The sequence below is a fragment of the Lissotriton vulgaris genome, chromosome 1_1, assembly GCF_964263255.1.
Source record: "Lissotriton vulgaris chromosome 1_1, aLisVul1.2, whole genome shotgun sequence".
NCBI classification, from domain to species: Eukaryota; Metazoa; Chordata; class Amphibia; order Caudata; family Salamandridae; genus Lissotriton; species Lissotriton vulgaris.
In genome coordinates this window covers 2,119,035,418-2,119,062,442 of record NC_141685.1, presented here as the reverse complement: position 1 = coordinate 2,119,062,442, position 27,025 = coordinate 2,119,035,418, and the positions used below count along the sequence as shown (strand labels likewise).

Genomic DNA, 27,025 nt, shown 5'->3' with positions numbered 1-27,025 from the left:
GTGGCGAGGGGGATTGGGAGGGGTCTGAGGACCATCTGGAATGAGAGTGCCAGTCGTTTCAGGACTGGGCCAGCGGATCTAGGGAAGGCCAGTGTTTTGGACACTTCGCCGGACACTGGCTTTGACTCCCCTCCTACTGTGGCTACGGAGGAGGGGGGCTGCTTACATCGTGGTGCTGACGAGGGCGGCCAAGGCTTTGGGTCGTGAGCTCCCCGTCCCGGGCCTGAGGACTAACCTCCTCACCGAGGTCCTTAAACCGCAGGCAAGCTCTTTGGAGCCTCTACTGCCGTTTAATGAGGCCCATACTGACGTTCTGTTGGGCACTTGGTCCAGGCCTGCTACAGGTCCCCCTGTAGATCGGAACGTGGCCAGGCGTCACCGCTTAGCCCCGGGCGACCCTAGCTTCCTGTCCACCCACCCCACATCCAAGAGCCTGGTTATCCAGGCTTCTAACTCCCAGACCGCATTCCTGACTGCACCACCTGATCGGGAATCCAAAAGGTATGGGCAGTTCGGTAAGAAGCTGTTCTCCTCACTTAGTCTGGGGTTGCGGTCAGTCAACACAGCTTGCCTTTTGGGCCGTTATACCCACTGTCTGTGGGACACGGTCGCGGACATTCTGCCAGCTTGGCCGGAGGAGACCCGGGTCAAACTCGCTCAAGCCCTAGCGGAAGGGCCGGATGTAACACGGTACTCTATACGATGTGGGCTGGATACCAAGGACTCGCTGGGCAGGGCGATTTCCACGTCAGTGGCGGTTCGCCGCCACGCCTGGCTGAAGTCCGCCAACTTTTAGTCTGATGTCCAGAATTCCCTCATGGACATGCCGTTTGATGGCCGTTGCCTTTTTGGCGACAAGGCGGACAGTGCGCTTGAGCGTTTCAAGGACTCCAGGGCTACGGCCAAGTCCTTGGGCCTGTCGGGCCAGCGCCAGCAAACTTCTGCCTTTTGTGGCCAAGGAAGGGGCCCCCCCCTCACGTCCTGCCAGCCACGAGCCGCAGACTAACATCCAGCGCGTCAGCGGACGTGGTAACCGCCGTGGTGGTGCCAGGGGACAGCGGTGAGGCCAGTCCACATCCACCCCCGCAGCATCCGCCTCAGTCAGAGCTTTCAGGCCCATTCGATGCAGAGTTCGCCATCACCTCCTCCGCTGGCGCTCCATCACATCGGACAGGTGGGTGCTGCAAGTCGTCCGAAGGGGCTACTCACTACCCTTCGAGGCGACCCCTCCAGCCATGCCACTGCAGTACCACCGCGTGTCGGGATCACTTGCAACTTCTGCAAGAGAAAGTTATGGCCCTCTTGGCCAAGGGGGCCATCGAGTGCGTTCCTGGGCCAGAAGTAGATTGTTGTGGTTGTTACTCCCACTACTTTCTGGTTCCCGTGAAGAGCAAAGGGGGCCTACGCCCTATCTGGGACCTGCAGAACGTCAACTGCTTCTTCCGGAAGGAGAAGTTCAAGATGCTGACTTTGTCTCCGGCCCAGAAGACTGGATGGTAGCGTTGGACTTGCAGGACGCATATTTTCACATCCCCGTCCAGCCGGCGTTACCTGCGGCTCACGGTAGGCCGTGAGCACTTTCAGTTTACCGTGCTCCCCTTCGGCCTTACCAGCGCCACTCGGGTGTTAACGAAAGTGATGGCGGTGGTTACAGCCCATCTGCGCAGATTAGGGGTGTCAGTCTTTCCCTACCTCGACGACTGGTTGTTGAAGGCGTGCTCCCCTCAGACAGTCGTCATTCACCTCCAGACTAAGGCCGACCACTTGCACTTGCAGGGGTTCTCCATCAATGTGCCGAAGTCACACCTGTGTCCCTCTCAAAAGCTCCTCTTCATCGGAGCGGTTCTGGACTCGGCGCAGTTTCGGGTTTATCCTCCCGAACAGGGGGTTTGGGATATTCAGGCTCTGATTCCGATCTTCCGGCCTTTATCCCGAGTCTTGTTCAGGTTGATGCTGCAGCTTCTGGGACTGTTGACCTCCTGCATCCTTCTTGTGCATAACGCCAGGTGGCGGATGCGGGCTCTGCAGTGGGACCTAAAGTTTCAGTGCGCCCAGCATCAGGGCAACCTGTCCGACCACGTCCTGGTCTCGGAGGGCACTGCAAGACCGTTTCAGTGGTGGCTCACGGACCGTGATTGTGTCAATGGCAGATCCCTCTCCTTACCCCAACTGGAGCACGTAGTAGTGGCGGATCCGTCCCTCCTGGGCTGGGGGGGGCCACATGGAAGAGGCGGAGATCAAAGGCCTCTGGTCTCCGGCGGAGTCCCGGCTCCATATCAACCTTCTGGAGCTGCAGGCGATCTGACCTGCACTGAAGGCATTCCTTCCCTCTGTCCGGGGAAGTGTAGAGCAGGAGTTCACGGGCAACACCACCGCCATGTGGTACTGCAACAAACAGGGCGGGTGGGGTCTTGGACCCTTTGTCAGGAGGCTCTGCGCTTCTGGCAATGGCTGAAACACCAGGGCGTCACCCTGGTGGTTCAACACCTGGCAGGTTCCCTGAATGCCAGGGCGGACGAGCTCAGCAGCCGGTGCATGAAGGATCACGAATGGCGTCTGATCTCGGACGTGTCGCAGGGCCTCTTTCAGCGATGGGGAGAGCCTTGGTTAGATCCTTTTGCCACGGAAGAGAGCATGCAATGTCATCAGTTCTGCACATTGGAATTTTCAAGGCTGGCACTCACTCGGAGACGCTTTTCGTCGTGAGTGGAGCTGCAGTCTGTTGTACGCCTTTCCGCCTATACCACTTTTGCCCAGAGTACTGAAGAAGATCAAGCGCGACCAGGCCCAAGTCATCCTTGTGGCTCTGGACTGGGCACAAAGATACTGGTATCCCGAGCTACTCAGCATTTCAGTCGATCCCCCGATTCGTCTGCCTCTTCAGGAGGACATTGTCACAGCAGCAGGGGACGGTCCTCCACCGAACCTATCCAGTCTCCACCTCCATGCGTGGAGATTGAGCGGCGACAGTTGAAGCCATTTGACATGCCTCCTGAGGTCTGTGATTCTGGCAGCCAGGTGTCCCTCCACGAAATCGGTATACGCCTGCAGGTGGAACAAATTTGTGGAATGGTGCACAGCAAAGGCTGAGGATCCACTCTCTGCCCCCCTCTCTGAGGTTCTCCTCTTTCTTCTTTCTCTTGCCCAGCAGGGCTCTGCTCTCGCCACTATCAAGGGCTACCTCTGCCATTTCGCCTTTTTAAGGCTACCTGATCAGCCTTCTCTTTTCAAGTCCCCTGTTGTAAATAGATTCTTGAAGGGCATCACTCACACGTTTCCTCCTGTTCCTTTTGTGATGCATCAGTGGGACTTGAACCTTGTTCCTACTTATTTGATGTGCGCATCTTTCGAGCCACTTCACAATTGCCCTCTTCGTCTTCTCACTCCTTCCTGGTGGCCATCACCTCTGCCAGGAGAGTGAGTGAGATCCAGGCTCTTTCTTCCAAACCTTCTCTCTGTCCATCCGGACAAAGTTGTGTTGAAAACGCATCCCTCTTTCCTGCCCCAGGTAGTCACAGCCTTCCACATCGGGCAGTCCATCACCTTGCCCACCTTCTTTCCTCCTCCGCATCCCTCGAAAGAGGGAGAGGCTCCACGTCTGGACCCAAAACGTGCGCTCTCATTCTATCTGGACCGCACACGCCAGTTTCACGTGGACGACCAGCTCTTTGTTGGTTACGTGGTTGCTAAGAAGGGACGGGCGGTGCACAAACGGACCATCTCTCGGTGGGTCGTGTTGTGCATCAAGGTATGCTACTCTTTGGCTAAAAATGAGCCTCCTGTTGGGCTGAGGGCCCATTTCACTTGGGGCACGGCGGCTACTACTGCCCTGGGTTGGGTATTCCCCTTGCAGGACATCTGTCAGGCAGCTAGCTACGTGGGCCTAACTGCACATGTTCGCTAGACACTACTGCCTGGACAACCAAGTCCGGAGAGATGGCTTTTTCGGGTTTCTGTTCTCCAGGACTTTCTGGTGTGATCATTGGTTCGCAGACCCACCACCGGGGTTGGTATTGCTGGGGTATCTATTCTAATGTAAGGAATCGAACACTAACCTGTTTCTTTAAGATGCACAAGTTACTTGCCTTCGGTAACGATATATCTGTAAGAAACAGTTAGCGATAGATTCCTTACCGCCCCACCGATTCTCCCCGTTCTGTGAACCGATATCTAGGGTTAAGGTTCTTCCCTTTGAGAGCCCTAGTTTCATGGCACCAGTGTCTGTTTTTATCATGGCTCTGTGTTCCTGGCGCGAAAAAGCTATGTATAAAACTGACGTCAGCGCGCGAGGTGGCGTCTAAGTACTCCGATGTCATCTCGGCGCCGACGACGGACGCGGAGCTGCAGGCGACGCCTACCGACGCGCAGGGGTACTGCTACGCAAAACTTTCCGGATCCAGTCTGACGCCTGGTGATATTCTAAGGTAAGGAATCTAACACTACCTACTGTTTCTTACAGATGTATCGTTACCGAAGGTAAGTAACTTGTGCACCGGGTCCAATGAATGGCAATTCTATTGTGTGGTTTTGCAAGACTTTTCAAGCTGAGCCATTTCCCATACCCATAACCTTCGGAGGTAATGCTTGGGCTACATGATGGTGAGAAATCTGATGTTAGAATTATCCATTAGAAGAACAAGTTACTTACCTTTGATAATGCAGTTTTGCAGCGTGAATCTTTTCTGGATTCACTATGCTATGCATTATTCCGCCATCTAGTGGTTGGGTCTGGAATTGTAGTGGTTTTTTGTTTTTTTTTCGTGTTCTGGTGAGTGTCGACACACCACCATTTGATGTCCTTCTGTGACATCGACCTGCTTCCTCTGGAAGCTCCCACCTTTGGTCGCCATCTTCAGATCCCTGTTTTCTTCCGTTGGGTCTGGATCAAGACTGAAGGAGCTCCAGAACTTTGAAGAGAAGAATCCACGAAAATCAACTAGAAGAACAGGTTAACAACTTATCGACACACCGGCCTTCGATCCGGTGAACCGGGACGCAGAGGAGAGGAAAATAACACCGAAACTTCGAGGTCCAACAGAGAATGCGCACACGAGGGCTCCCTGGGCGCTGTAATGGACAAGACACCATTTAACACCTTGGCTGCTAGGCGTTTTCCCCCTCCTGTGCTGAAAATTGCTATTCTTCTTTATTCATGACGAGCTCAGCTCGTCATCAGCACAGCTTAACTGTGCATCATGACGAGCTGAGCTCGTCATGAGCATCGAAAGGGTTAAGCTCTGCGACAATTGCCACAACAAGTACGCACAAAAGGACCAGCAACCAGTCGGTAACCTTTGCCTGCCACTCGACCACTGCTCCTAAGACTGCAACGCATGCTCGGCGTTCACCCCTAAGACCTTGAGGGTGAGGGAAAGGCAAAGAGCAAATTAAAACCTGCAGGGCCATGGTCCACAACCATCTCTTCGAGACCTGGGCCTCTCCTGCGAGGAAGAGGACAATGTCGCTGAGAGCGACAATGACGCGCACGTCCAAGCCGTCGATGCTGAATAGAGAACTCCAAAGGAGGTAAGAGAACAGTGACCCTGAGACAGCCGACTGAGCCCCGAAAATGTGACTCTTAAGTCCTCAAAAACAGCCCCAGTGTCGAAACTTTCAGGGACCGCTAGCTCGTCCAAGGACACAGTCTATCGGTTCCTTTGACAAGGACTCCCAGATGGCGAAAACCCTTGATAAGACAAAGTTTCCGAAGAGCAGTCACAAGAAAGACTCCTTGACGTCGAAGAAAGAGAGGGTGAAGCAAACTTCGACTTCAATGTCTACAACCACCAAGATACAGCCCGAAAATCTCGACGCCGAAGCACAAGCGTCGGAGCTCGAGAAGAGAAAGAGGTTTGAAGCCGAAATGGCATGTATCTTGCCACGCAAGAAAGATTGCGACGAGACAATGAAGCATTTCAAAACCCCGCCAAATCTTCCCGAAAGAGACCTCGAGGATCTACAGGTTCCTACAACCCCAGAACCGAAGGAAGAAGAGGACCAAACCTATCATGGTTCGGGGATCTCGGAAACACAAGACATGCAGTGTAAAGATCTCAACGCTGACTCACCATAAGAAGGGGTAGATACATACCCTTCGAGGCCCTCACCCCCGACGACATCGGGATGTACAATCTGATAATAAAGAAGCCTGCTGACACCTATGGAGTACAGCTAGAGGAGCAAAAGCCACAGTCCTGCTTTCTCCTAGAAACTTTGCTGCCCACAAAAAAAAGAAGCCAATTCCTGCCTATGCTCCCAAGTGTGTTGGACCAGGGAAAGGAAGCCTTCAAGGAACCTGCCACATGCAAGGCAGTAACACCAAGGGGTGAGAAAAAATACAAGCACTCCTGCAAGGACCCAATGTACATCAGAGGTTCAGTGCCTGCAGACTCTATAATAGCTTCCACAGCCAGGAAGAGGGCTAATGTACCCACTAACGTGGGCCCACAACCAGACCGGGAGCAAAAGAATGGATCTCTCAGGAACGACGATAAAACAAAGTGCTGCGATTCAGCGGCGCATAGCCAACTCTTAACGCCTTGATCAATAGGCATGCATACCAACACTGGGAAGAGGTAGGCGAACTGCCAAAAAAATCAGACCAGTTCCAGTGAAGGGCAAGCCACTTGGTGGAAGAGAGGAAAAACATGGCCAATACATGTTTAAAATCCGCCCTAGATGCTGCGGAGACAGCAAGCAGGCAAATGATGATCGGGGTTACGGAAAGAAGACACCCTGGCTACGAATCTCAGGGTTCAAACCAGAGGTTCAAAGTAACATCTTGAACACTCCGTTCAATGGAGAACAACTGTTCGGAACGGCTGTGGACAACAAGCTAACTAAGCTGAAGAAAGAAAATGAAACAGCAAGGTCCATAGGGGAGGCAATCCTTTCAAGGGCGCACTCGAGGAAGAGGCCAACAGCAAAGAGGGGGACAACAACCCACCTCCAAGTGACTGCACTACAACCCTGGCGCACACTCTAAAAAAGATCTCCGAGGGCACAACAACTAATAGACATACAAACACATCAGGTCCCAAACAACAAGGAATACCTCCAACATGCAATACCAGTGGGAAGCAGACTAGGAAACTTCTTCCAGGAGTGGAAAAGGATTACATCTGACAAATGGATATTATACATAATACGATACGGATACTGCATAGAACTGGTAAGACAACTGCCATGCAAGAAACCAAAGAACAAGGTTCATTCAAGAAAAGAACTGTCTCATTTGCTCTGAGAGGCACAAGAACATAGAGAGGGTGCCTTACAAGGAAAGGAACAAGGGGGTGCGGGGATGGACGGCGACCTAGACGGGGAGCAACTGTGACATAAGGACACCCCCTGAAAGCACGGCTGGCGGCACAACGGAACGGGCCCCGCTGGGGTGCTGGCGACCAGCGGGCGCACTACGCCCCCTACATAGTGCAGACTGGAGCTCTACTGCAGGACTTGGGGCATACGAAATGAGGGGCCACCTGCATTCTTTTGTATGATGCCCGATGGATCTACCTCGCTAGCTTTGGGGGAGATTGACTTTGGGCTCCCTCCTTTGACTATCACCTACCCAGCCGGACTTCAAACTAACGCACCAGCGTCTCCCCATACCTTACCTTCCCGCTTCCCCCAAACCTCCCCCCATTGGCTCCTACTCTTTCCAGCTTCTGTCCTCTGCCCTCGCATGCCCCTGCCCTTTGTCCCCAGCCTGTTTTTCTGTAAGCCTCTTCCCTCGCCTCTTGAGACTGAACTATTTTGCCTGATGCCCAATGGAGCTACCTGGTTTTAGCTATAGGGGAGATGGGCCGTGGATTCCCTCCTTGGTCGTCACCTACCCAGTCGGTTTTTAGGCAGACTTCCTTTCGTCTCTACGGTTGTCTCTTCCCTTATCCTCACTCTCTTGCCTCCCCTACCCCCCACTACTTTCTCACCTTTCTAGCTCCCCTAATGTATTGCTGACTGTTCTATTTAATGTTTACTTGTTGTTCTTTTTCTGGTATATTGTCGAACCACAATTGTTGCACTTCCATTCGTCTCTCCTGTCGTCTCCTCCCGCATACTCCCTCTATTTATGTCTCTCCTTCCCTCCTCTCTCAATGTATTGAGACCGAACTATTTTGTCTGATGCCCGATGGAGCTACCTGGTTTATATATAGGGGAGATGGGCCGTGGATTCCCTCCGGGGTCGTCACCTACCCAGTCTGTCTTTAGACAGACTTCTTCTCGTCTCTATGGTTGTCTCTTCCCTCATCATCACTTTCCCTCCTCCTTTACCCCCCACTACTTTCTCTCTCCTTTCTCTCCTCCCCTAATTGTATTACTGATTGTTTGATATAATGTTTACTTGTTGATCTTTTCTGGTATATTGTTGAACCACATTGTTACACTTCCTTTCGCCTCTCCTGTCGTCTCCTACCGCATCCTCCCTCTATTTATGTCTTTCCTTCCCTCGTCTCTCAATGTATTGAGACTGAACTATTTTGTCTGATGCCTGATGGAGCTACTTGGTTTAGCTATAGGGGAGATGGGCCGTGGATTCCCTCCTTGGTCGTCACCTACCCAGTCGGTCTTTAGGCAGACTTCTTTTCGTCTCTCCTTACTGTCTCTTCCCTAGCTCCTATCCTCTCTCCCCTGAATCTCTCCCCTTGTCTGCCCAGGGATCACAGCTTACTGGAATTTGGACGTTGCCTTGACTCGTCTACTGGTTTGTGTCCCCATCACCCTTCCCCTCCTCTTCCCATGCTGTCTCTCACCACCCCCTCCCCTTTCCCGACCTCATTATCTGTCTACTTCCCGTGCTCCAACCACCCCTCCCCTGAATTTCTCACCTTGCCTGCTTTTCTCCTTTCGTATTTGTGCTTGTTTATCTTGACCTTACATGTAACTATGTTGCCATGCTCTAAGAACTGTGTAACCTTTGTAATGATTTAAACTGTAACTATGATCTGATGCTCATGTAAAGCGCTCTGATACCTCCGGGTCTAGCCAGCGCTTTATAAAACTTTAGATAAATAAATAAATACTTCCTCATACAAAAAGTGGACAGAACATTAAGACCTATACTAGACTTAAGGTTCCTAAACACATTCAAAAAGACTCAGAAATTCAAGATGACCTCCTTACAAGAAAGAATTCCTCAGTTTTGCAGCGTGAATCTTTCTGAATTCACTATGCTGTGCATATTCCGCCATCTTGTGGTTGGAGTCGGAAAGTGCTTTGTATTTTTATTTTTTATTTTTTTGCTGTGGGAGGTTGCGAAACCTGATCCCTCTGGTGAGGCTACAACCCCCATCGTGTGTGTGCAGGCCCTCAGATTATTTTTTCCGCCATGGAGATCGGAGGTGCCCCGAAGATTTCGGTGAAAAGACAGCAAGAGACTCAGCAGGCAGAAGAGGCCCACCAGAAACTCCAAGGAGATAGGTGGTAATGACAGAGTTGCATGAGGGAGAAATCTTGAGCAAAGCAGCTTGTTTGGCTCTGCTCACATTATTCCTCATGCAGCAAGGCAAGTACACTTGGTTGCCTTTACAAAACTGTCCCCAGACGGTATGGGGATTTTCTGCACTGAGCGAATACTTCATCCACAAAGGAGGTAAGATTTTCATCTTGAATGTATGATAGCATCATGACGGATAAAATGCTCCACGCACAAGCGCAGAGCTTTAAAATGTAAGCCGGATTTATTTAAACAAATTCGGAATATATACTAGTCTGTGTAACCTGCCGGTATTTACAGCACCGTGCGGGTACGCATGCAGGATTTTGGTACTGCAGTTCAAAAGCACAAATATTCAAAAGGCGTCCTGGGAAGGGATTATATCCCAGCCTTTATTTCATTTTCAGACATATAGGGTAAGGGGTGTAGTTCTGCATTAAAAGACAGTTTAACCTCTTAACAGTGGCCAGCAAGCAGGGTGCTTAATTCCCGACTATCTACTTAGTGGGCATAACAAATATTTATAAAAAGCACCCAGAGCCCCAGTTTAACTAGCGGCAAAGCCAAACCTTTTGGTTTGCACGTAGCCCAATTCTCGACTCGGCCCCTGCCCCCTCCCTGATACACATAGCATCAAGGAGGCTTCCAGCATTCCACTGTAAGGGCCATAAAACTCGCCCGTTCCTGGAGACGGCAGGAGGCCTTCATCGACCTCCAAGGCCTCATAAATCAGGGCCTTATCTCTGGAAAAGCACATTCCTGAAACAGCCTGGCAGAACTGGGCCTCGAAGGGGTTTTTTTAGGTTCTCAGTAAGAGTCTAAATGAATTAAAGCGCTTCATTTCCTTCCAAAAGGGGAAATTGGCGGTAAAGGTGTTTTTCTCTGCAAAGCCCAAGAGCATGCTATATCTCATACCATAGGGAAACATTTAGCAGTTACTAAAGCACTTGGCTATAATAATGCACTGCAAGGCTTTCACAAGAAATACACGACAAAGCATTTTTGTGCAGGCAGTACAAAGCAAGGGTTCACAGCTATGCTGTGCACAAGCCTCAAAGATTGCACTGGCAAACAGTCGCTGATAACATTACACAGCGACCAGGAAACAATTATTTACGATAAAGCATAGGGCATACATTAAATGGAAGCCTCATTCTTGCGCAAACAGGCAGGCGCTGGCAAAATAGCACTAAGTACTAATATGCCGCAGTGGCTAAGTTCCCTACTGGGCCACTACATTAACAAAGCTAAATTAGTAGGGGTCCTTGTACTTTAAGCCTCATATACATAGACAAAGGGCCCAATAAGCCAAAGCAATATGTGTTCACAAATACAAGAAACGATCTTGCGGCACAACGTTTGCAACATATAAGTGCAATACTTAGGTGTTCACAAATGCAGAAAACTATCTTTGCGGCACAATGTGCGCAACATATAAGTACAGTATGTATGCACAGTTTTCTAAATTAGATCGCAAAATAGTGATTGATAGCTAATGCTCTATGGACGCTATCCACAGCAATATGTGTTCACAAATGCAAAATAAATTATATTTGCGGCTCAATGTGTGCAACATATAAGTACAATATTTATGCACAGGTTTTAAAATTAGATCGCAAAATAGTGATTGATAGCTAATGCTCTATTACGCTATCATATACGGTATGGCCCCTCCATTGCTGGTAATTTAAACTTTTACTTGTTACCTAAAACTTTTACTGGTTACTGCAGTACCTTCACAAGGTTTATACACTACATGTATAACGGGGAAAGAGGCAGGATCACAGATCATGCTTCGTCAGTTACTGCTCCAAATCCAAACAATGTTTATCAGCTGGCTACATAGCATTGTAACAGGCGATGCAAGGGAGGGACCCCTTACTACGAGATATACACGCAGATTGGTAACTTGGCCTACTAGGCCTCCTAAGACTCTGAGGTGGCAAATAGGAGGCTGAAAGGAGATAAATTCTTCCTATACCAACATGACCGGGTACATTATATCAAAACAGATACAATTGGGTGCATACTGCTATATTGGTAGGTATGGGTGTATGCATATGCGTGCATATAATACGTAGCTACATGTTATATTGTGGGGTGCATACATGTAGATATAAAGCCAATCAAGAGGAAGATTTACCAAGTACTAAGGTACAGGTGAAGTTCTATGTATGCAATTTTCAGACATGTGTATATATAGATATTTATGTGTCTGTGTGTGTGTATGTATATATATATATATATATATATATATATATATATATATATATATATATACATACATGTGTGTATAGATATATAAATACACGTATTAAGCAAAACACAGTATTACATATGCAAACAGTCCATGTATGTGTTTTAATATACACATATATGCCTCCCCTTTTTACCGGTAACATGCACCGCATGGCACCGGGGAAAAATATAAATACATAAATACAAATACGCTGGAAGATAGAAACACTTTTTTCTATGGGGAGCCCATACAATGTCTTTTGGAACACTGTCACACAAGACATTTGAAACACATACCTACTCCCTCCTCTATTCACCACTACGGGACGGCACAACCATGTTTTAAAACTGGCGTGTGTCACATAAACACTATGCACAGTCTCTAAGCACAACAGGCATAGTTATAATGGGGAATTGAGTCTCACACAACAGGACTACAAACCCCAGAAGACAAGTGCATAGTTATTCAAACGCTAGACAGCATTACCCCACCACAACATGTACTTGCAACACAACATTAAGTTGGCTACAATATCAATGGCGAATCACCTTCACTAAGGGGACTGATCGCCTCGAGATGCTGGGGCATACCACAACTACAATCCTCTCATACACATTATGGGTGGTTTACTGAGGCCGGTGTAAAATGTACAACACACATAAGGCCTATAACAGACGGTGCTGCGGATATGACACTATGCATACTCTAAACGCACTGTCACTTCTAAGGGGCAATTGAGTCTCACTCAGCAAGACTACAAACCCCAACATACAAGTACATATCTACGCACGCTATACAGCATTCATTTCACCAAGGCAATATGTACTTGCAGCACAACATGGTTTTGCTTCTATAACAAAGACCGATTCAGCTTCACTAAATGGGCTGATCACCATGAGAGGGGTGGGCTTACTACAACCACACTCACCTCACACACACTATGGGTGTGGCGAGCCCTAAAAAGGTGGAAGTCTTCTCCTACCACAGAGACTGATCTTCACACCATAAGGATGCCGGCAGCTCTTCAAGGGGAGTTAGCCACCGATTCCAATCAGAAAGCCGGCAACTGAGGTTCACTGCGGCCTTTCGGAACACCATAAAGAAGCCGGGGGCTCTTCAATGGAGTTCACCAAGACTTCCAAAGGTATCCCATATGGCCGGCCAACTGCGGTTCGCCGCGACCATAAAATTCGCCAACTACAGTGGGGGGTGCACACCCTTCCACCACGTGCTGCACATACACACAGTAACACAAACGCATTCAAAGCAATACCTCGAACATTGCATATGCCTACCCTATAGCAAAGTAGTTTGACTGGGATTATGTAGGAACACGTACCTCACATGTGGCCCACTGGAGGGGAGCTCCTACTCACCACAAGGTATAAGGGCAAACGTAACACACACCTACCACGGCGTGTTCCTGTTACAACTACCATTACCATCCATAAGGGCAGAATGAACACAAGCAGGGTGCAGTTCTTCAGGCTTCCTGCCTACATGATAGAAACTACACATGGTCTGCACACAGCACAGTGAAAGGTTACGGTGTTCTCCCTTGCACGGAATTACAAGGCAGCTCAATATCAAATAACACCAGGCAATAGCCTAATTAAAATTACGAGACCATTCGCAAGTAGTTAGCCAAAAGGCCCACTGTGCGCGATACACTCAAAGGGCCGTCACCTTCCTTGAACCCAGTGGCCAAACTAAGTCCAGGACAACTTCTCCTGTACAAGTCAATATTTGGATAGACCACATGGGTGGAGTATACTTCGTAAGGAAAGGATAAGAGCACGCATATGTGGGCCTCTGCATCAAATACGTATATTAGATATATAGCTGATATAGCATCAGGTACGTTTATATGTACAAGCGAAGGCAGATAATAGGGTAAGGCCTTTACTTCATCTACCCTCTTTTCTCTCCTAAGAACATTAACAGGACGCATAAGCAGGTATTAGCGCCCATGTTCTAAAATACCATAACCATGGAAGTGTGGTAACAAATTTCAACAGGGCATCAGCATACCCCTGCAGTGGTCTGGGCTACCAAGGTGAGCATCAGACAAGAAATACGTACTCCCGTAAATCAGCCAGGCACCTCAAAAAACCATTAGGCCTTATCTACTTATGGTAGTAAAACCGGCCCATTGCATCAAAAGAAAAAGAGCTTGTGGTTGGTAAGGACCATTTTAAAAATAGCACGCACAGAATATAACAAGGAAATCAGGTGATAGCCTTCATAAGGATGAATGGGCCTAGGACGTTTAACCATTTGAATAAAACATTCAAGGGGGTGGTTCCTGGTCACATGTAACATTATTAAAACAAATACAGATTAATACGCAAAGTAGTACGTATATGGGTACTTTTCCTCAAAGGAAAGCCGTATGGATACCTACTAGGTAAACCGGTTGGCCAATAACTAGCAGGAGGGGCACAGGCCCACTCTACCAGGAAGAAGGGTGCAACAATAGCCTTCCTGGCTAACACACCCTTTCAAGACATATGCCTGGCGGCAACATGGGCTTCAGTGCACACGTTCACGAAGCACTACTGTGTGGATATACAAATAAAGAAGGAAGCACAAGTCGAACAGAAGGTGCTTCAACATATATTCAACAACCAACGCTCATCTTCCACCCAGCCGCCGCAAACGTAACTAAACCGCTACAAAGTCTATGCACAGCATAGTGAATCCAGAAAGATTCACGCTGCAAAACGAATAGTTTCTTACCTGTCGGTGTAGTTTTGCAGCTTGAAGATCTTTCTGGATTCACTAGCGAACCCACCCACCTCCGCCAGAAAGATGAGGCTGGAGAAGCAGGTGGTAATACAAGGATATATATCTATATAGATGTTTGCATACGTAGGTAGACACGTACATGTAAAACAAAAAAAAAAAAAAACAGGTGTGTACATGTCAATATCTATATAATTATTTAAAAAGTCACCCTTTTAAAATCTACAAGTGTCCCTGCACTCTCAGCCCCTTAGGCAATATATATAGTAGACTTACTAAGCAATAAGACAAAATCGCAAGGCAGAAGGGGAAAAAATAATCTGAGGGCCTGCACACACACGATGGGGGTTGTAGCCTCACCAGAGGGATCAGGTTTCGCAACCTCCCACAGCAAAAAAAAAAAAAATACAAAGCACTTTCCGACTCCAACCACAAGATGGCGGAATATGCACAGCATAGTGAATCCAGAAAGATCTTCAAGCTGCAAAACTACACCGACAGGTAAGAAACTATTCGATACAGGTAGGGGACTAGATGGAAACGATTGATCTAAAGGACGGTTACTTGCACATCCGCGTGAACAACCGACCAAAAAACTCTATCAGATTCGTAATCAACAAAACACTACCAATACACGGTGCTAGCGTTCGGACTCAAGTCAGCACCAAGAGTGTTCACATAATGTCTAGCGCCAGTAGCAGCCCATCTAAGAAGGCAAGGAATACATGTTTACCCAAACCTAGACGACAGGTTAGTAAGAGAGGGCACATATGACCTTTGCAAACAGCACATAGAGAGGGTCATAGAGACCTTGTTCAAGCTCGGTTCCTCAATACATCGGGAAAACTCATCAATAACGCCAGAGAAGGTGAAGGTATTCCTAGGGGCAGAAATCGACACATTAGGGAAGGTTTTCCCAAACACAAAGACAAAGAGGACAGTAGCAATACTGAAGGAGACAAATCTATACAGCACGGGCAAGCTCTGACAGTGAGAACAATGGGGAAACTACTAAGGATGAGGACTTTATGCATTCATCTAGACCAAAACATTCGACTGCACATGAGACCATTCCAGGAATGGATTCAACATCAATGGTCACAGGCAAAAGGGGGTTGGGAGGATCGAGTGGTTGTCACACAAACAGTTCTTCAGGAGATGACGTGGTGGAATAGGAAGAACATAACACAGAGAAGACCTTTCACACAACCATCTCCAACAGTGACCATTACAACGTACTCCTCCCAACAGGGGTGGGGAGCCTACATGAACAACCTCAGGGTGAGGGGGTTTATGGACCCAGCAGGATGGGATAAAACGCATCAACTTCCTAGAATTAAACGTGGTGTTCCTCGCCTTAAAAACCTTTCAGAATGAGCTTTACGGAAAAAGGGTGTTGATTCAAACAGACAATAAAACCACAATATTTTACATCAACAAGCAAGGGGGAACACAATCATTAACACTGTCAACCCTAGCCCAGGAGCTATGGCGATGGGCTATCCCAAGGAACATAGACCTACTGGCAATCCATCTTCCAGGGAAGGACAATGTAGAAGCACAGACTGAGCAGACAGACATCAACATCCCACGAATGGATGAGTTGCCTATTATTATTGTTATTATTACCTTGATTATCGCACCATTCCTGTAGCGGAGCCCAGATTTTCAGGCCAGCAGTGCGTTTCTTTCTACCTTTCCCTTTATATCTGGGCTCCGCTACAGGAATGGTGCGATAATCAAGGTAATAATAACAATAATAATAGGCAACTCATTCAAACCTAATTTAGATTTATTGGTGTCACTCTTATTGAAGTCTATATGTGGGATTTAACTATTTACCCAGGTAGTAAGGAACAAAGGAACTGATAATTGCTCTTGTATTTGTAGTTCAAATGACAAAGGCCTCTGTATTCTTATTTGATGATTAGTTTTATGTTGTGCTTTTATTACACATGTGTCTAGTTTGATGTAGCTTGATTTATTATTTTCAAATGCCAGCTCTGAGATTGATTTCTGGGCACAGCACACAGTTATTATACTGGGCTAAACGATGCATAATGTGGTATCCATATATTTCATATTTTTTTTTTCTTTTTATATTTTCTCCTTTCCTATAGAAATCTGCCAGACTAAGGGGTGGGGTGGGGGGAGGGTTAGGGGGCTCTGGTGAACTCTCTCAGTGTAAATTTATGTATTCTATGATTTTATACAAAAATCAATAAAAACCATTTAAAAAAAAAACATCCCACGAATGGGAGATGAATCCATCAAATTCGGAAAATCTTCAGAAAGTGGGGGACTCGGCAAATCGACCTATTTGCAACATCCCAAAATGGAAAATGCCAACACTTCGCATCCAGACAACCATACGCACAGAACCTAGGGAATGCGCTATGGATAGATTGGTGAGGGACATTTGCTTACGCTTTTCCCCCGATACCACTGATGCACAAGGTACTCAAGTGCAGGGTCAGCCGCATGACACTGATCCTCATTGCACCACAGTGGGCCAGACAACCCTGGTTCTCTCTGATATTGGAAATGGCACCAGGCATGAGTTCCCTAACGGAAAGGACCTTCTAACTCTGCAAAATGGAAAGGTGCTACACCCAGAACCAGAAAGCCTAAGCCCAACAGCGTGGCTCCTGATGACTTTCCATTTTCTCACTTCAATTAACCAGAGAACACAATGCTTAGTACTCAGAGCGGCAAGAAGACCTACAACAAAAAAGTGTTGCACAGCAAAATGGAAACGTTTCTCTCTTTGGTGCCATAGGGAAAAACTTTCAAGAAAGATCACAAGGGATTCAACAGTACAGAAATATTGAACATATTTGCTACAGGAGAAACTAAGCTACGCATCTATAAGGGTACACTTGGCAGCCATCATAGCTTACACAAGAGAAATGGGGTAAAGTGTCTTCACATCACAAGTGGTCAAGAGGTTCCTGGAAGGAGCAAAAAGGATAGCTCCTCCAAAGAGGGTGCCACCAACCACATGGATCCTCAACGTGGTACTCGCTCAAATGATGAAGGCGCCATTCGAGCCAACACACAATGCAACTTTACAAATGCTCACGCTGAAAACAGCATTTTTAGTGGCAATAACCTCACTATGTAGAGTAAGTGAATTGCAGGCTCTAACACTACAAGAGCCTTACTTCCAAATACATAATGACAGCATCATCATGAGAACTGATCCACATTACATGCCAAAGGTGGTCTCGAAGTTCCATATTAACTAGACAATACAAATACCATGTTTTTTCCAAAACACAAGCAGAAAGAGCCTTGCACACCCTGGACGCCAGAGGGGCTGTCGTGTACTGCATTGAGCGAACAAAGAAATGCCGGAAAATAAAGCAATTCATTGGTTTATTTGCAAACCGTTTTCTGGGACTACCAGTGACCAAGAATATCATTGCAAGATTGATTGCACAAGTCATACAGTTGTGCCACAAACAGTAAGATCAAACCTTGGAAGGAGCACCCCACGCCAAAAGGAAGAAAGGAGTAACAGTGGATTTCCTAGCAAACACACCTATTCAAGACATTTGCCAAGCAGCGTCATGGTCTTCAGTGCACAAAGCACTTCTGTGTTGACATTCGGATGAACCAAGAGGCACAAGTAGGACAGCGTTAATCTTCCACCGAGCCACCACAAAACTAGCAAACCGCTACAAAGTCTATGCACAGCATAGTGAATCCAGAAAAGATTCATGCTGCAAAACGTATAGTTTCTTACCTGTCTCCACCAAGATGACGACACAGGAGGAATAAATAAAGGGAAACTAAAAGGAACAAAATAAAAATCTGAAGATGGCGACCAAAGGTGGGAGTTTCCGGAGGAAGCACATTGACGGCACAGAAGGACACCAAATGGTGGTAAAAAGAAATACTATAATTCCGGACCCTACCACCAGATTGCGGAATAATGCACAGCATAGTGAATCCAGGAAAGTCTTCAAGCTGCAAAACTATACCGACCGGTAAAAAACTGTACATTTCTGATGGATACACTATCTGCAAATTCATCACTGTCCGCCCTCTTCTGTGAATGGTCTATTTTTCTGTCTAAAAAGGTCCCTAGAGATCTTCTTACTGGTGCCTCTAATACTGTTAGGCTTTTAGTACCAGCGTGCGGACAGAATCAAGAAGAAACTGATAAGTACATGCAGAACTGGTGTTTATATGCAGTGCCATTGTCACAAGGCAAACCAAAGTCCACGTGGAGCCACTGGTACCAACTATCTGCACGTGGGAGTAATGTTTCATTCTTCCAGATCCAGTCTGGCGCCTGAGGATATTGTAAAGTACTCTAAACTATCCACCAGAAAGGGTGCCCGAAGGTATGTAACTTGTTCTTAAAATCCATCGGATTATGAGCTTTTTTGGTTCACGTTAAAGTCCGACTGGAGCACACATTAGTATGCAATGATTTCAATTACCGGCCACCAGAAAGGATTCAGTATATGAAGCAGAAGCTTCCCAACCAGTCAGGCAATACTGTCCATTGACCACGAAGTAGTCATAATTCCGTAAGAGGAAGATTATCTGAAAGAGACTATTAGTTATGGGTTCCTCACCTTGGAATTACCCCTGGCATTCAACTAGATCTAGAGAATTATTCTTCGGCTGTGCCTATGTGCGTCGGTTGGTGGCGACGGTCGACTCCGCGCTAGTTTTCGTCGTGATCGCCAGAATGATATTGATGTATCTACTTAGACACCCTCTCCTCAACCCCCCCCCCCCCCCCCCCCCCTTTCCCCCAAGCGCTCACGCCGGTACTTACTTTTTCGGTGCCAGCCAGTGCAGACCCGGAGAGAGCATTACCTCTAGTGACTTTGACTCTTTTTTTCGACTTTTTGTCAATATCTTTTTGAGTCATCCGACTCCTGTTGCACAGGGATGTCATCTCTGTGGACTCGCTTCAAGCCTTGTGGCTCCTGCCACAAGCTGATGTTAGTGACGGACCCACATCTCGTGTGCCTCTGGTGCCACGAGCGTGACCACAAACCCGAAGTCATGCCCTGACTGTGCCATGGCCCGAAGTCTTTGTTGGAGCGGTCCCGAAAGCTTCTGGAGACCTGGCAGTCTGCTCAGCTGCGCTCGATGTCCCGGCCGAGAGGCAGATTGGGGGACCGGTCATGGAGCCATCACCACCACTCTTCGTTGCAGTCTTAGTCTTTGGGTAAGTCGAAGCACAAAAAGGTGAACCCTGCCCAACTTTGTAGCTTTTACAAAGCCCTCCACTCCATCTTTGGGCAGCCTGAATCCGCCAGCATGCCTTAGGGCCCTGTGGACTCAGCTGGGGGTCCTAGGTCTTCGATGTCGGCCCCCTCCCCACCCCAGTGCTGAATCCATTGGCGGTGCCTAAGCCCCCTCCGACGCCGGTGTTGTGTCCCCAGCTGCCATCGACCCCAGCCCCCCCTTGACGTGGACACGTAGCCGGACCAACGTCTGTGCTGGTGCCGACCGGTACTTTTATACACCTGTTTTCCCCTGGTGGTCCCTTTCGCCCAGAGTGGTTACCAGAGGAGGGTGAGGAGGACTGGGCGGGGTTTGTGGGCCCTTTGGCAGACCAATTAGAAGAACAGGACTGGCGAGGAGTTGGGTGAGAATAGTCTGGACACCTCTCCGGACCTTAGCGTGCTATCTCCCCCTACCGTAGCTACGGAGGATGTTGCATCATATGCAGTGGTGTTGCATAGGGCGGCTGAGAGCTCAAACCTTGAGCTTCCTACGGTAGCGGTCAAGACTAACCTCCTGACCAAGGTGCTTCAACCGGCGGCAGCCTCTTCGGAGCCCCTGCTGGCGTTTAATGAGGCACTCATGGACATCCTTTTGGGCACTTGGTCCCAGCCCAACACAGGGGCTCCTGTGGATAGGATGATTCCCTGATGCCACCGCCCGGCCCCGGCGAACCCATTTTCCTCACTCAATCTACTACCCTCAAGAGCTTGGTGTTCCAAGCTTCGACTACCAAGGGTGCATTCTCTACTGCTCCACCTGATAGGGAATCCAAGAAGATGGACCATCTTTGGAAGAAAAGGTTCTCTTCCTCCAGCTTAGGACTGCGGTCGGTGAACCCCGCATGCTGCTTTGGCGTTACTCCCATTTGGTGTGGGACACGGTCGCGCAGGTGCTGCCACAGTGCCCGGAGGAGGCCCGGGCCGTGCTCTCCCGTGCAGCTTCCGATGGGCAAGAGGTAGCGAAGTTCGCCATACAATGAGGACTAGATACCTGACTCGCTAGGCAGGACAATTTCCATGTCAGTAACCGCAAGACAATACGTCTGGCTGAGGTCCACTGGCTTTTCGGGTGATATCCAAGCTACACTTTTGGACATGCCCTTTGATGGCCGTCGCTTGTTTGGCCACAAAGTAGACAATGTGCTCAAGCGCTTTAAGGGCTTCAGGGCTACGGCCAGATCCTTGGGCCTCGCTTCTATCTCTCTCCCCACGCAGTCTGCTTTTCACCCCTTTCGCGGCTACAGAAGGGGTGCCCCACCCCGTTATGTCCAGAGCCACAAGCCTGCGCAAGCTGTCCAGCATCTGCTTGGTCGAGGACGTGGGACCCACCGTCGTGGGTCTGGGGGCCAACAGGCAGGCTAGTCCCCAAGCACCCTCTCTGCAGCAGCCTCCAAACCCTCCTATTCTGACCTTTCAGGGCCACCAATCGCCAGTGGGCAGCAGGATTCGCAATCACCTCCCCCACTGGCTCAACATCCCGTCGGACAGGTGGGCTTTGAGACTACCCCTCCATCCTTGCCATCTCAATTCCATTGCATGTTGGAGGATCACTTGGCCATTGTCCACCAGGAAGTTGCGGCTTTCTTGGCTAAGGGAGCCATCTAGCAAGTTCCTGCCCCAGAAGTAGGTTGTGTTTGTTATTCCCACTACTTTCTGGTGCCCAGGAAGGTCAAGGGCCTGCATCCTATCTTGGATCTCAGGAACGTCAAACCACTTCCTCTGGAAGAAGTTCAAAATGTTGACATTGTCTTAGGTTTTTTCTGCCCTCGACCCTGGTGACTGGACTGTAGCGTTTGACTTGCAGAACTCTTATTTTCACATCCCCGTCCTGCCGGCCCACAGGTGTTACCTACGGTTCACGGTAGGCCACAAGCACTTTCAGTTTACTGTGCACCCCTTTGGCCTTACAAGTGTCCCTTGGGTGTTCACAAAAGTGTTGCCGGTGGTCCCAGCTCATCTGCGCAGATCAGGGGTTCTAGTCTTCGCCCTATCTCGACGACTGGCTGTTGAAGGCGGGCCCGCCCCAGGCTGTCGTCTCCCACCTCAAGACTACGGCAGACCTCCTGCATTCGCTGGGTTTCACTATCAACGTGCCAAAGTCGCACACGATTACTTCACAGAAGCAGCTTTGGGCTTATCCTCCCAAGAAGCGAGTCTGGGATATTCAGGCTGTGATTTCGATCTTGCAGCCTCTTTCCCAGGTTTATCGGATTGGCCCTGCGGCTACTGAGCCTCACGGCCTCCTGCATCCTGCTGGTGGACTATGCCAGGTGGCATTTGCGAGCTCTGAAGTGGGACCTAAAGTTCCAGTGGGCACAGCATCATGGTAATATTTCCAATTGCGACCAGATCTCAGAGAGAACTGTAGACCAATTGCAGTGGTGGCTAACGAACCAGTATTGGGTCAATGGCAGGTCCCTCTCCCTACCCCTAGCCAGAGTTCACAGTGGTGACAGATACCGCACTTCTGAAGTGGGACGGTCACATGGGGGAGGTGGAGATCAGAGGCCTTTGGTCTCTGTGGAGTCCGGGCTCCACATAAACCTTTTGGAGCTCCTGGCGATTAGTCTTGCACTGAAGGAATTCCTTCCTTCTGTCAAAGGAAGATTAGTGCAGGTGTTCACGGACAACACAACCACCATGTGGTACTGCAACAAATAGGGCGGAGTTAGATCATGAACCCGATGTTAGAAGGCCCTTCGTCCCTGAAAGTGGCTGGAACATCAGGTGTTGAACATCCCTTGTGGTTCAACACCTGGCAGGTTCTCTGATGGCTCACAAATGAGGTCTTCAATCTGAGTTGGTGGAAGGTCTTTCAGCAGTGGGGAGAGCCTTAGTTGGATCTATTCGCTACTGAAGAGAACGCACAATGTCAGCAGTTCTGCGCTTCGGAATTTCCAAGGTGGCACTCGCTAGGCGACTCTTTTCCTCGCAAGTTGAGTTGTGGTCTTCTATATGCCTTACCACCTATACCACTTCTGCCCAGAGTGCTGAAGATCAAGCGCGACTGGGCCCAAGTCATTCTTTTAGGCTCCGGACTGGGCACGAAAGGTCTGGTATCCCAAGCTCTTTCACATGGCCATCGATCCTCTTCGGGAGAATCTTCTGTCGCAGCAGCAGCGGACGGTCCTTCACCCAAACCTGACCAGCCTCCACCTCCTTGTGTGGAGATTGAGCAGCGACAGTTGACGGCTTTCAACCTTGAAATATGTAATTGTATATAATTACTACCTCAAATGTATATTAAGGTGTATCGAGGTACAAAACGTTTATTAACCAACTCTATATTGGAATAATAATGAATTCCTGAATATTTCATGTTAACAATTTTGGATCCGACACTTATAAACATATGTAAAAAAAAATCTAGTGGTGTCCACTTGGGTTAGCCAAACCCTACTGCTTTATCCAGGAAGGAGGCAAATATCTCTGGCTGTCCAGGTGGGAAAGTCTTCAGCGACGTTGGGGCCATGGACTGCAATGTGTCCTGGAGGGTGCTGCATGTGCAGTAGAAGAGATGGTCATTGTTGTAAAGTTGCAGTGCCAGCTCTGCTTGGTGATTGGACATGAGCTTGTCATTAATAACAATAAGCGGCTTTCCTTCTTCAAGGGTTTCTAAACTGCTCCCAGCTCCTGCGTGACTAATGACCAGATCTGCTCTCCTAATATCGTTTGACAAGGAATCTTTGTACCTGAAGACCTGCACACTGAACTCAGTGCTGCTAGATGGCTTCACCTCCACTTTGCCTCGACCGATTTGAAGGATAAGGTTTCTGTAGCCAAGGTCTTGGAATATCTGTTTACATTCCTCTGACGAAACGCAAGAAATCAGCTCATCAAAACTGGTTGTCCACACTGACTTCTCCATGATCTGGACATCGAGACGTTTTTTCTCCAACCCCTATTAACGTTTTAACATGCTCGGAAAAAGAAACACCTTTTCCCTTCTAAATCCACGTGCAGTTAAAGCTTTCAACCTTCCTCCTGAAGTCTGTAACGTTATCTTGGCAGCCAGGTGTCCCTCCACCAAAACAGTATACTCCTGTAGATGGAACAAATTTGTGGCATGGTGCTCAGCAATGGCTGTGGATCCCCTTTCTGCCCCTCTTTGAAAGGTTCTCCACTTCATTTTTTTCCTTGGCCCAGCAGGGCTCTGCTCTGGGGACTCTCAAGGGCTAACTTTCAGCCATTTCGGCCTCCCTTAGCCCTCCAGATCAACCTTCTCTTTTCAAGTCCCCTTTTGTAAATAGTTTCCTTAAGGGCATTACTCGTTTCCTCCTATTTCTTTTGTAATGCCCCAGTGGGTCTTGAACCGGGTTCTGACCTATCTTATGTGCACTCCATTCGAGCCGCCACATAGCTGTCTTCTCAGGCATTTGACCATCAAAACTGTCTTTTTGGTTGCCATCACCTCTGCTCGCAGGGTGAGTGAGCTTCAGGCTCTTTCTTCCAAACCAACTTTCCTGGCTGTTCCTCCTGACAATGTTGTCCTTCGACCTAGGCCTTTTTTTCTTCTCAAAGCACTTACCTTTTTCCACATAGGACAGACCATCACTTTGCCCAGCTTCTTCCCTCCCTGAATCCTTCTAAAGATTAGGAGAAGCTCTACCGTTTGGATCCAAAATGTGGGCTTCCATTTATTTATTTAGAAAGTTTTATATAGCGCGAACACGACCACCAAGGGTATCGGATCGCTTTACAGATTATGCATCACAAAGGGTATAAGCAAACCAAACCGAATAAATAAAGCTATACTTTAAACGTCTAAAATTGTCCAACATTCTCGTGATGGAAAGCAAACACAACAGAATCAACAAAGCAACAAAATCACAGTCTAGAATTGTGCAACTTATATTCATGAACCAGGTGGCTGGGCCAAACTCAACGGCTATGGACCCAGAATCAGATGAAGGAGCCAGGCTAAGGCAGAAATTTCTTCATCAGGATCCCTTTGACTTCTTTGTTGAATGAGACAGTGGAAGGGTTCACCCTGACTTCGAGGGGAAGGGAGTTCCCTATCCTCGGAGCCAACCCTGAGAAGGCTCAGTTATAGGTCTTTTTTTTATTTTTATTTTTTTATATTTTTGTGGATTAAGCAAAAGGGTACTGGTGCTTCTGGAGGCTCTAGAACCACAGGAGGGCTCCAGTTTCTGCGCACGGTACAGCGGGGTCTTGAAGTGGATGACTTTGTGAGCCATGCATGCAATTCTTTTATTGTATCCGAGCTTCATATGAAAGCCAGTTCAGGTCCCTCAAGACCGGGGAGATGTGGTGGTATTGTTTTGTGCCAGATAAGAGCATAGCAGCGGAATTGAGGGAAGCCCTAAGAGTAGCTGTCCTTACTCTAGGTAGGCCGCAAAGTGTTGTGCTACCATAGTCCAGCTTTGAGATCACTAATGCTTGTACTGCAACCTTCAGGTCATGAGCATGGAGAAAGGGATTGAGTTTCCTAAGTAAGCGGAGTTGGAAGCTCGCTACTTTGGTGAGGGAACTGATGTGCTTCTGCATGTTAAGGCTTTTGTCTAGAATGATACCCAGAGAGGATGCAGAGTCCACGAGGTGCTGTCTACAGTTAAGAACAGAAAATAACAGAAGGGAGGTAGAGTGGAGAGTTAGGATTCTTACTCCACGGGCACTGTTTATATAAACAAAAAGAATCCTACTCACAGTGGACAAGGGGGAATGTCGACCACAGATGCGGGGACATTCAGTGTTTTGTAACATACCCCTCACACACCAACAGGCCCCTTGGTGTCATGCTTCATCATTGGGGCCTTCGCACCCCTCTAACGGGATGCGGCGTGCTACGACCTACGATTACGTGGGAGCACTTATAGTAAAGACTATGTGTGGTGCGTGTGGTGGAAGTGGTAGGGTATTTTATAAAAAATGTGAGTGGGGGGATGTGGTGAAGGTTAAAAAGTACCTGGCTCGTAGGTGTTAAAAAAAAATTGTATTCAACCTCGGGCTGATACTAGTAAAAGAAGTGCAGTTTGAGGTAGTTAGCTGTCGTGATTATGGACAGTACCTCTGGTGTGCGTCCACTGTGAGTAGGATTCTTTTTGTTTACAGTTAAGAACAGTCAGCTGATTCAACCATTGTTCCATGACTAGGGATTGGTTGTGGGGTGAGATCAGTAGGAATTCAGTTTTAAGAGCATTTAGCTTCAGGTGATTACGTGTCAACCAGCTTTCTGTTTCCAGTAGGGCTGATTTGAGGGACTGAATGTCTTCGGGGGAGGCTATCTTCAGGTATAGTATCATTCTATCTGGATCGCACAAAATAATTCTGGGTGGATGGTCAGCTGTTTGTTGGCTATGTGGGCGCCAAGTAAGGTCGGGCTGTGCAAAAGCTGTCCATCACTTGATTGGTCGTTCTTCCCATCAGAACTTGTTATTCCTTAGCAAAAAAGGAACTTCCAGTAGGACTGGGCGCCCATTCCTCCAGCGTGGCGGCAGCACTACTGCTATGGTACGTGCAGTCCCCCTTTATGAAATCTGCCAGGCAGCCATGTGTGCTTAATTGCACATACCTGGACAGCCTAGTCCGGAGAGACTGCTGCTTTGGCCTTTCAGTTCTCTAGGATTTTCTGTTTCTGGTGTGAACTTAGTTGGCAGACCCACCTCCGGGTTTGGTATTGCTAGGGTATCTATTCTAAGGTTAGGAATCCATAACTAATAACCACTTTCAGATGAAGAAGTTACTAACCTTCGGTAACAGTATATCTGTAAGAGACATATATTAGTAATGGATTCCTCCCCTCCCAACCCTTCCTCCCTGTTCTGCGAACTGACTTCTAGGGTAAGGTGCACCCTTTCAGGGCCCTAGTTTTGTGCACTGGTGGTCTGCGTCTTGCATGGCTCTGCGCTGGTGGCGCGGAATGTCCTATAAATGATTGACAGCTCGCAGGGGCAGTGTTTAAGTAGTTACCGCAACATCTCTCCAGCGATCACTACTCCCAACGACAAACGCAGAGTCGACCAACGCCACCTAACGACGCGCAGGGGTACGGCCGCAGAAAAAATCTCCTGATCCAGTCTGATGCCTCGGGGTAATTCTAAGGTTAGGAATCCATAACTAATATATGTCTCTCTCAGATATATCACCGAAGGTAAGTAACTTGTTCTTTATGATGCAAGTACTCGCAACTAAATTTTTCTCAGAGCTTTGTTATTTAGGGAAGTCGGGTTGCCGTATTGTTTACTTTTTTATTTAATTGACTTCTTAACTCATTTCGGAATATACATTTCTTCATTATGGGTCTACGCCATTTAATTTCATTGTTATTTTACTTTGTGCCTGCTAAGTAAAACACTTTGAACAATGAAAAAAAATGTTGGCCACAAATGC

General features: G+C 48.1%; 1 protein-coding gene and 1 pseudogene across 3 annotated transcripts in view; one reads left to right on the top strand and one right to left on the bottom strand.

Moving 5' to 3' along the window:
• ZFC3H1 (zinc finger C3H1-type containing) overlaps window positions 1-27,025 on the top strand; it is an 833,014-nt gene that overhangs the window by 760,883 nt on the left and 45,106 nt on the right. The window lies entirely within an intron of this gene.
• On the bottom strand, window positions 23,061-23,543 carry LOC147751689 (UDP-N-acetylglucosamine transferase subunit ALG13 pseudogene; annotated as a pseudogene).